This window comes from Vigna unguiculata, chromosome 7 (assembly GCF_037176805.1).
Source record: "Vigna unguiculata cultivar grain cowpea cultivar isolate G323 ecotype 2 chromosome 7, ASM3717680v1, whole genome shotgun sequence".
Lineage (NCBI taxonomy): Eukaryota > Viridiplantae > Streptophyta > Magnoliopsida > Fabales > Fabaceae > Vigna > Vigna unguiculata.
Genome location: NC_140798.1, coordinates 10124516 through 10137024, shown reverse-complemented (window position 1 = coordinate 10137024; position 12509 = coordinate 10124516). Strand labels below are relative to the sequence as shown.

The 12509-nt window shown below is 28.4% G+C and overlaps 1 pseudogene; it reads right to left on the bottom strand.

The window, feature by feature from the left end:
- The window catches only part of LOC146884608 (uncharacterized), a 34763-nt pseudogene that overhangs the window by 18446 nt on the left and 3808 nt on the right, over positions 1-12509 (bottom strand).

Genomic DNA, 12509 nt, shown 5'->3' with positions numbered 1-12509 from the left:
AGATGTCAAAAATTAGACATAAAACTAGTCGCCTAATCACTTAAGTGTTTTCTCTCATTCTCCTATAAGGGTTCGGCTCACTCATCTCACAATGTCATATTCAATTCTTATGTCAACCTTTAACTAAAAACTTATCTACTTTGTATCAATTTTGCTTTTAAGCACATTTATGGTTCTTCCTTCTTTCCTTCTTTTGCAATCTCAAATTTCAAAACATATATTTGGACTGTGTTTCTCTTTTTCTGCTTAGTTCCAGATCCAACCATGTCTAAAAGGTATTTACATCCTATGATACCTAAGACATGCATACTTAATAAAAAAACTACTTCTAACACATAATTTTAAAAACTAAAATTGTCATTAAAAGTGTAGAAAATTAAAGTGCAGAAAATTTAAAAATAACTTTGTTTTATTGGTTGATGTTGGTGGTTGTTTCTTTACTATTCTCCTCGATCAGATGATCTAGAGGCTCTTTCAAAGTCAAAGAACTCATCAGAGCCCTGCCCTTCTCCTTTGTCTACAGTTGTTTCCTCCTCCTTATTGCTAGAAGGTTGTTCACTTCCTTCTTCTCGTAGATTTTCAGATCCTCCAATGAGGGGCTCTTCTTCAGTTTCCTCTTATGCACAAAACTTAGTATTGGTGTCTTTTCTTCTAAAGCATCAGCAACATTTTCATCATTGCCTTCCATATTTTTCTAGCCACCAGCATTAGTACTAGTGTTGTTGTTTGAGTTTTGTGGTACTGGCTCGGCTCAGGTTGTGGCTGATTATCAGTCGTTGCACCTTGTGTTGCTTCTAGTGTTGCACCACCAACCCCCTCTTCTTGAAATAGACTTTCCCCAGGTGAAGCTGTGAACACAATAAATTGTTCAGGTGTCATACACTGAATAGGTTGGTTGAGTTGTTGTTGTTCTAGAGTAAAATTCTAAAGGATGAATTGGATTTGGCCTCTATTGTTTTTTGCTAGTTATTGATGCATATATGAAATGTGTGACTTAATGGAATGTGGGGAATCTTCCAACTTCTTGAATTGTTGGTGTTGATATTGCGCTCTGGCGTTGGGCTACGGTTTTGGTGTTGGGCCTTGCATGTTATCCAATTCATTAGCGTAGTTTGTTTAGAGATATGTTTTATTGATTGTCAACCTTGGCTTCTTTCTTGGATGAAAGGAAATGTCCACCCCTTGCATTTTTCATCATTTTGTAATGAGACTTGGGAATGCCAATGGTTTGACATTGCCTCTGGATGGAGTCTGTCACATCTAGTAGGTAACCTTGCATGATGCATAAAATCAGTTAGGCTTGTGAAATGGTGAGGCTTGATACAAAGGAGTTGGGGTCACATTGGCAAAAAGGATTGTCATCCATATTTGTGTGACTGTTCTCATGCTAGCTCATGGTATCCTGTGAGGCTTCCTTCTTCCTTCAAGCTCAAAGGTTCTTCCTGGTACACACAAAAGGGTAGTAAGCCTCTATGGACTAATGTCTTTCATCAAGTCTTGAAATTATTTCCTTTCCTCCTCTATTTGGATCCACCATCTCCAAGCAATTCTTTTATTGTATCTTTATCATACATAACCCTCCTAACTCTAACCCAGCATGATATTCCCTTCTCATATTTTTGTTTGAGAGGGTAGGCAATGGCATAAAACTCCCTCATAATCAGATCATTGTAATGATTTGATGGTGTTTAATAACTCTTGTGAATTCCTTAAATTCACCAATAGGAATCTCCATCCTATAAGCAATGAAAGAAGTAATTAGCCAAGAAGGCGAGGTTGAATTGGTCTTTTTGAAAACTTTAGTTTCTTTTAACCTTGAAAAACATTTTTGATTGAATCAGAGTGACCAAGAACTCCGTATACAATTACTTCTGGAACTTGCATTTTCAATCTATTGAAAATGGAGTTACCAGGTTGATTTCATTAAACAGAGAGTCAACCAAACAAATCAATATTTTTCAAAATATTTAAAAACAAAAAAAATCTGATTAAAATATTGGGAAATTATGCAGAAAAATGAAATTGATGATAAACTCAGAAACAGTTTTAGTAACTCATCAAGATTGATTCCAATCAGTAATACAAACAAAGTTACAACTTTAGATTATATCAAATCTTACAAATACTATACAAAGATTGCTAAAAAAAGATTTGTTGAAACTCTTTACCACACAACAAACAAAGAGAAAGATTAAACACTTACACACATGATTTTATATTGGTTCATTAAAAACTAAGCTACATTTAGTTAGTCAAGGCAACCTTAGGCTAACTTTGCACTATTTCAAAAGATTTACACAATCCACCAAGATTACATTTTCGAAAAATAAAAAAATAACCCCAAGACTCTAGAATCCCACAAGAATCTCAACAAAGCACAACAAGACTCTCACTTGCAGACCTGGAATCCTACCAGGAAACACTGAGAAAATTAAGAAAGATCAAACCTTGGTGATAACTCTCCCTAGCCAACCAAACCGCTTTCTCCAAGTCTCTACACCAAGCAAAAATGCTCCAAGAAATCAAAATCCAAAGAGGGAGAATTTTTCAAAAGTTCACATTGATTTCACGCTAAAAAACGCCAATTGTTCTAGCTCTCTTGTCTGGTAGCATATTCATCTTGTTGATTGCTCTGTTCAATCTATTGATTTCACTTGACTTAAGTGAAATCAGCTAATTGAAAGTTAATTCAGCTTATTGAATATGTTAATAACATAACTATAACAACCAGTCAATCAACCTATTAAAAAACCATTTAACAGGCTAAAAGATTGCAACCAGACACATGACACTTATGCTATGTCAAAATGTTTTCACGTTAAGCTCCAAACATCAAGCTTCAAGTATTTCTTGTGATACACAAATTTAGCACATGCACCAAGCTTGATCAACACACATATCTTCAAGTCTTCATCACATTATCAAGTCTTCATCAATGTTCATCAACTCTTCATCACATTATCAAGTCATTATACAATATCTTCATCAAATCTCTATGCATCAAAGTCATTTATGCTAGCAATCTCCTCTTGATTTGATGTTTTAGCCTTCTCAACTAATCAACGACGGTTATATCACTTAACCTTCGTTATTTTGCTTTTCCACTGTTTTAAACGATGATAAAAAAGCAAACCTTCATTATTGTTCAACTTTTGAACAACAATCACAATTAAAATCGTCCTCGCTTATGTTTTTTTGTCTATATAACGATGGGTATTTGAAAAACAGTCATTATAAAGTTTAAATTATATACAATCATGCCACTGTGTTTATTTTTACTACGCTGGTGTAGAATCATCGTTAATCAGCATTGTTGAAGTGTTTTTTGCACTAATTACTGATAGAAAAAAAATATATCTATTTTTCTTCGCTTTCAAATTAAATATATTAAAAAAATGTTATTTTCTTTCTTTTTCTTCTTCTGCACATTAGCTTATTATCCTAAATCCTAAACTAATAAATTAAGATAATTTAACCAATTCATTCTTCTTATTGCATAAATTTTTAATTTATTTTTCCTTCTATTAATTTTAAATTTATTTAATATTTTTATTTTCGTGTTTGTTGAGTTAATTTGTTGTTATGAATTACTATGTTATTGAGTTTTTTGTATCATACTCTTTTTTTTTTGCTAAACTTTTTAATTTTATTTTTTAAATTAAATGACTTAATTCACAAGTCAGCATCCTTGACCCAACAACAAAAGATGTATTGAGCAAGGTTATATGTTCACTATAATGGGACATATTTTTGGAACATATTTTTTATTTCTCATCTCAAGTCTGTTAAAATAATATTGTTATGATCAATGATCATATAAAAATATATTGTCAGTTTTGTAACTCAGAATCTATTATAGTTTTATTTTTATAAAACATCTCAAATGGCTAAAAAATATGTATTTAAATTGTTATTGACATTGACTCGTAAATAAAGTAAAACTCTTAGATTTAGATGCATAAGAATAAACTCTTCGGTTAAGATATAGTGAGAATTGGGATTATTTTTTGAACCACTTTCCCAATCGAGAATAAAGGAAACAAGAGTTTGAGCATACGAGTGGTTAGAAACTTTTCTAAGGAGGGTTGATTTTTGAGTTGTGAAAGAGAAAATGGTAGGTAAAGAGATTTTCTTGTATATCAGAATTTGAACTGAGTTGATACATTTTGAGGGTTAGTAGGCATATACAACGCGGCAACAACCTACTCCAAAACCTGACACGATAATAATCTAAGGTAGCATTCACCAAAATGTTTCAAGTTTTGGTCAATTCAGTCGCTTTCGTTGTTGCCAACTGAAACAACGTTGTCCACAAAGATGAGATGCAGAGTGTGAAAGAGAAGGGATCCTTCTTCACCAACAAAGACAATGTGAAACCACCCAATGGAAAGACACCTTAGTGCTTCCTTGCTTTTCATTCGGATTCGAGTCACACTGCTAAAAGGTGTTGTGTGATCAGACCTACCAAAAAATTGAAATCTGCCAACCACTACGCATCATTTAGGTTTTTCTATCTTATTATCAACTTATAAACGGATACCTTCTTATCAATTTGCAAACTATACGTCCAAAAATACTGAATTTCTTACAAAATCTTATGATAAGATAAAGTTTGTATCAGATCTCACTTTTTTGTTCCTTGTATTCATATAAACATATTATCATTCCTTCTTTAACCTCATCTAAGTTTATGAATTTCTTCTTCTACTTACAAAACTTAATTTAATGCTTTGAGTAAATATGTATGTCATAATCTACGTGTCTACACTGATTCAAGACTTGAGAATAAAAACAGAATATATATAATAGTATAAGATCTATTTTCAAATGGATTTTGAGTCACTCATCCTAAATTCATTAATCGATATAAGAAGTTATTAGTTTGCATTTAGTTAAATTTGACCTAATCATAAATTTATGATTTAATTAATAATTTAGTCTCTGTATTTAGGTCTTTGACACATATTGATCCCTATATTTTTTTCTATGCTCAATTAAGTCCTTATTTAAAAAATAAATAAATACTCAATATTGATTTTCTAATTTTGTAAAATTAATGTTAATATCGTTTAGAAGTCACACATGTTAAGATTTGAATTTGTCATACGTTCAATTCTGGATCCATCTTTTATTTTGAAGATGTGATATTTCAAAATTAAAAGGATTTCAAGATAGAAGATGATTCAGATGTTAGCACATGACAAACTTTCAAACCGTGTTAATATCAATAGAGTTAAAATTGGTTTGATCCTTTAACTTTCAGTGAATTTTGGAATTAGTCCATTACGAAACTTTTGATCAATTTAGTCCTTCATCTTTTGAAATACATGGATTTAGTCCTTTTAATCAAATTTTGTTAAGTTTATTGACATTTCAAGCGCGTTTTATAATAGTATTTGACTTAACATTAAAGCAAAAATGTGTCAAACAGTATAAACAATTTAAATACAAACCTGAAATGCGTACGAAATATCAAATAAACTTAACAAAATCTGATTAAAATGACTAAATCCACGTATTTCGAAAGATAAAGGACTAAATTGGTTCAAAGTTTCGAAATAGACTAATTCCAAAATTCACTAAAAGTTAAGGGACAAAAAACATATTTAACCCATATCAATTTAATGGAAGGGGTCACATTATCATTTTACAAAAATAAAAACACAAATAAGTTAATAACAAATATAAAAATTAAAGCAAATCAAATATTTAAATATAACAATAAAATTACTGATTATACTTGAACAAAATACAACTCGATCTAATTAAATTGGATTTGATAGAGTTGGATCATCTAATAACTCATCCTCATAAATTAGATTACATTACATTTACCTTGAACTCAAAGTTAAGTTACATTACATTTATCTTTTAAGAACAATTAATTTCAACAAGAAGTAAGTTGCATCTACGTTGTAACTTTCAAACAAAATGATTAACTAAATGAATTGTAATAATAAGGCTTAAATACCTTTTTGATCCTCATTTTCGTAGTGTTTGTTATAAATGGTCCTCATTTTGACAGAATATTTAAAATGACCGGTCCTCATTTTTACCGAATATTTAAAATGGTCCTCATTTTCGCAATTCATGTTGATGTCCTTTAAATCATTAATTGAGCATTGTATAGGTAGCACAGTTTGTATTAGGGTGTGTTACGTGCCACATGTACAATGCTCTGTTAATGATTAAACGGTGTCACAGAAAAGGACCAAATAAAACACGAATTGCGAAAATGAGAACCATTTTAAACATTCAGTAAAAACATGTTAAACATTTTATCAAAATGAGGATCATCCACAATAAACATTACAAAAATATGAATCAAAATGGTATTTAAGCCTAATAATAACAATAATAATGGTTTGCAAGTTGCAACTATCTAACATATTCTATAAAACGAGGGGTGTCGTTGTAAGATTATGCGGGAAGTGAGGCGGTTGTAGCTGGTGTGACTGTGACTTCCACACACGTCACAAAAGGTTGGTCGCCAATGGTTAATTACGAATATAGATTTTCAATTTAATTTTTTTTTAACATCTCATTCATTAAAATTATGAAGTATTATCAGTGACGTAGAAGTTTTACCATGGGTCCCAATTACTAAAAGTTGTGAATTTTTAGTGTAATTGGTGCGTGTGTTCGATCTCAACGCTTTATTTTTGAGTAAATGGAAAATGGCGTAATTATAAATAAGTATATGTAATATTATTTTGGAAATATTTATAAGAAATATTGAGAGGACTTTTATTCTGTATTTGTTAATTTGAAGATAGTATTGTTAGTTATGAGACGAGGATGACGAAATAAATGGGTTAAAGGTGTTAGGTTTAGTTTAAGAAAAAGAAAAGAGAAAAAATAAAATAAAATAAAATAAAATTGTAGCTAATAGTCATAATAATCCTATTACAACTACTGCACTGCACCACGTTCATCATAACCCAACAACTACGCAATATCGCAGTGGTAGGTGGTGAGTACATTGCCACCACAAGTTGCAAAATTTTCAACCCTTTTTATTCACCAAATTTTCTAATGAATACGGCTTTGGGATTTTCTTTCACAATAAACCAAAAATAAAAATAAAAAATAAAAAAAATCCTAACAGACTGAATCACATGTATATTTACAGTAAGTAATGATATTTGCAGTGTCGTTTTCTCTTCACTGTCCATGAAATTCTTTCTTTTATATTTTGGTTTTCTTTTTCTGAGACGCGTGGAAAATGGTAAAGCACAAGACGCTCTGTGCTTCATTGATGCGCTTTAACCATCTCAAGTACAAAATGCTTTGCCCATCTTTTACATATGTCAAACAAAACCAAAATACAAAATGAAAAATCACATGTACTGCCAACTCAATACATCAAAATTAAATAAAAGAAAATCGAGACTCAAAATATTATTATTATATTTATCTGAAAAGTTAAATATATTTTTAGTATATGATATTTCATACCTAAATTAAAACTCGTTTATTTTATAAATTTTTATATATTGTGATCGTTAAATTAAAAAAGAAATAAAAAAAATTTCGTTTAATAATATTAACTTTTTTGCATTTATTTATTCTAAATTAATATTTGAATCGTGATATATTCAAATAGTATAAATAAAATATAATTGACATGACAAAACAATTTAATATAAATAAATTAAAAAATATGTATTTGTTTATTTTAAAATTTGATAATCAAAATATATAAAAATTTAAAATAAAAATAAATTTTAATTTTACATATAAATTTAGAAGTAGAATGAAATTTAACCATTATATAAACAAACATATCCAAATTGATATCCTAAAATCGGTTTTCTAATGCGCGCCGTAAATAGACTCAATTCTTTTCCTGACAGTACCGACAGAAATCAGTTTCTTGGGATCGATGTTTTTGTTTTCTTTTTACGTATTTTTAATATTTAAAAGAAGATAAAAGGACACTTTAATATAAGTTTAAATATATATTTTTTTCATTATTACAATAAAAAGTTATACTTTTATTATGATAATTTTACTTTTGCTAGATTTATTTGAACTTAATTAATGTATTTGAACATATGTTTTGTTTTTAATAATTTTTAAGAATGTTTATTAAAAAAATTAATGTCAATATAAAAGAATTATTAAATATCCTAAATTTATAAATTAAATAAGTAAAAGCAAAAAGAACTATATTAATATTAATTTTTCATTTAATAAATTAATGTGATAATTAGTATGAAATATTAAAATTTTTTATTAAAAAAAATTATTAATAATTATTAACATTTAATTTAAAGTTGATAGTATTATCATCAAAATTTGATATTAAGTATATTTAAGAGTAAAAATAACAATTTTTTTAAATAAAAAAAATATTTTAAATATTATTTAAAAAAAAATTACTGAACTAACGTAGTTTGATGGGAAAAAAAAATCTCCAATTAGCACGCTATGCAATTCATTGAATTTAGCATTATTTAGCTTTCTTAGTCAGAATTTAGGAGTTAACTTTTAGCTTTGGTCTTTCTCCTCTGAAATTCAAATTCATCTAAAAATTAGTTATGGTTAATTATTAGTTTTAAAATCATTTTATTGACATAAAAGAGTTCATTTTTGTAAGCTTAAAGAAAACTTACAGTGCACTAATTAAAATTAGTGAAAGATTTGACTGGACTAGGTTTTGTAATTTTTCTTTTTTTATATTGAATTTTTGTCACATAAAAAGGTTATGATATTTAGTGGTTTCTTTCTTTTCTATTTTTGTGTATCTTATTGTGACACGTATTATTTATTTAGGAAAAGTTTGATGTAGATTTTAGTTTCGCTTGTTATTTGTTATTTTTGTTATCTTTCCAACAACAAATATCAAAGCTCCAGTTAGTAGTTTTTGTTTATGCTATGAAGATGAGGAATTGAAACACCCCGGATTAGTAGAATTACTCTACTAATTTAAAGTATTCCATAATTAATATTGAACAATACTACTACATATGTATGATCTAAGTATTATAGTATTCCTTATAGAAGTTCATAACAAGTGTAAAAAATAAAAACATTTATCAAGGAAAGAGAAATTCTGTAATTACAAAAGAAAAATGCACAATTAACTTACAAAGGTCTACACTCTACTATGATAGTCTCATTGTTGATGTCCTTCAGCTGCACTATTTGCTGCTTCCATGTAAATACACAATCATCGTAGAAAGAAACATAACCACAAACTAAGGTAAGCTAGTACATTTAAAAAGAAATATTATAATTATTTAAAAAGAATTTACAAATTAAACATTAAAAACCAAATCATACATTACAAACACAAATTAAATCAACTACAAGTTCTACCTCCAGAGGACTTTTGTGGTTGAATAGGACTTTGTGATTTTTCACTTGTCATATGGATATCGATAGACTTAGGTACATCATACTTGGACTCTACCTAGCCTCGCAATGGACCTAAGTTCATTCCATATAACAAGGTTAGTTCACTATGACACGCCAAAAAAGTTCTCTTTCAAATCACTTTCTATCATAGGAACTTCTATCAACTCACACCACCTAAGTATCTTCCTTTTATGAGTTAGAATACTTAGTAGAATATGAATAATCCCCTAAAGAATCCTTATTCAATACACCACAAACACAAGATTGAAAGACTTCCTTCCTTAAAAGCCATTCCACTTTCATCACAACACCATTACAAACACAACTTCATACATACACACATACATATATATACATATATATATATATATATATATATATATATGGTTTAATCATGCCTTTGGTCCTCATTTTCATAGAAAAATCTCAATTTGGTCTCTCTACTTTTTTTTATCTTAATTTGGTCACTGTTTTGGGAAATTTGGTCTCAATTTAGTTATTTCCGTTAGTGGTACAGTAACAGCGTTAAATGGGGTGTCACGTGTCACTTCCTGGATTTTTGATTTTTATTTTTTTTTTATATTTTTAAAAAAATAAAAAATTTGCCGCGTGTCAAACTGTCGTTGTGCCACATGGTAGTGATAAAGTGATGTGTTAGTAATAGTACCATGTGTCAGTAATATGCCAGGTGTCATTTTCTCATTCTCAATTTGGTTCCTATATTCTAATTTTAGTCTCAATTTAATCCCTATTTTTGTAAAAATAATGCAATTTCATCACTCTTCAAATTGAAACAAAAATTAATTTTTATATAAATGTTACACACATATTTTTATTAAATTTGATATTTTTATTCAAATTGATATTTTTATTATATATTTTTGACTAAATTGAGACAAAAATTAAAATAAAGGGATCAAATTGAGAAAGTGCAAATGACACCTAACATATAAGTGACATGTGTCATTGTCACATCACTCTGTCACTACCACATGGCACAATGACAGCTTAACACGTGACAAATTTTTTTATTTTTTAAAAAAAATTCAAAAAATAAAAATAAAACTAAAAAGTCAAAAAATCCAAGAATTGACATATGGAACCTCCTCTAACGGTGTTACTGTACCACTAACGGAAGTGACCAAATTGAGACCAAAAAAAATAAAGGGACCACATTGAGATTTTGCTACCAAAATTATGACAACAAAAAAATTTATTTATTTATTTATTTATTATTATTATTTTCTACAATATACTTATAAAATTTAGAGACAAAATTATACAATGATATCTAATTATACTTAACTATTATTTATTTATTATTTTCTATATTATACTAAAAAAATTTGAAACATAATTTTACAATAACATATAACATAATTAAAATATTCACATATATATATATATATATATATATATATATATATATATATTTACAATATTATATGCATCCTATATCCACACCGTTTAGTACATCTTATATTTCCTACACTAGAAGAGGAATGAGTGTTATTTATTTACAGTTTCCCCCTCATATAATGGCTTTCAAAAAGGTGGAGGGAAAATGTTATGGATAGGGTTCACTTGGACTGTTGAGGGTAAATAGAAGGTAACTCCGATTTGTCCTTCAATGATAATCGGCACGTTTGCAGTAGAGAGAAAAGTAATAGTAGAGTTTCCCGGTAAGTTTCCCGTTCCCTGAAATGTTATAGAATTATTCACTGCATTGGTTTGTCATGCATTCCCTAAGAAAACAGCCACAATGTCGACGAATAAGGGATCAAGCATGTTGGGAGCAACCATCTATAATAAGGTTATAAAATTTTGTTTTTCACACACAATCATAAAATAGGGAAGTGAGACAAATATCACATAAAAAATATATAACATATCATAATAAGATAAAATGAAATGAAAATTCTCCCAAATCCATAAAACTAGATTTTATCATACTTTATAAAGATATTCATTAATTTTGTAGTGACTAGTCAGGATAAATGAGCTCATGACCAACAAAGTAATTCAAGAACATCTCATCTTGAGTAATACTAACTCGTTTAAATCCTCAAGGTCATACCTCCAACTACAATAATCAAATCTTTATTTATCATAAATTTTATTTCAATATTAAACCATATAATTATATAAATAAATAGATAGATAGATTAAGGAATAATTAAAGCAAATATAAATAAATAAAAAGGACTGGTACGTAATTAGAGATAAATATAAATAAGTAAAAAAGAGTAAATATAAATTGAATAAATAGGACCAGTGCACAACTGGAGATGAATATAAATAAATAAATAGGAACGAGAACTAAATATAAATTAGAATGAGGTTACGGACACCTCACTTAAGATAAATATAGAGATAAAAATAATTGTGAACAAATAAAAATAATCATAGTAAAAAGATAAAATGATAAATGTCTCATTCCCTTACCTTATTTATTGTGAAAGATATACAAGGTTGTATTGAGACTTTGATTATATATTTTCTTTTTTTTTTCTTTGTTGCACTCACACCACCTATTTCTTAATACTGGATGAACTTCTTTCATATCACCAAACTCTCTCTATATTTTTTTCCTTTGTTACGTTCTACCACTTTTCACACTTTCGCTCCATTCATCTCTCACCCTTATTTATATGCATTAACGTAATCATTATAGGTAGTTTAAATGTAACTATATTTTGTAAACACTATTCCCTTAGGTTTGCTTTTAACATTTAGTTTCAGATATTTTTTCTTTTACATTAATGATCATCAGAATAGATAAGGATTGCACTTACCATGTGCAACCTTATCACTCTTTTTTTTTTATTATTAATTGCAGAAACTAATAATTATGTTAAAAATACATTTATAGTATATATACAATATTATTAGTTTACTAGTTTACGTTACTGAATTCTTTTGTAACAATGACAATTTTGAAGATGTTAGCATTTAAATTACTTTTATAATTAAAAGGGTTAAATATGTTTTTCGTCCCTTAACTTTTAGTGAATTTTGGAAATAGTCCATTCCAAAACTTTAGACCAATTTAGTCCTTTATCTTTCAAAATACGTGGATTTAGTCCTTTTAATCAAATTTTGTTAAGTTTATTTGACATTTCAAGCGTGTTTCATAATAATATTTG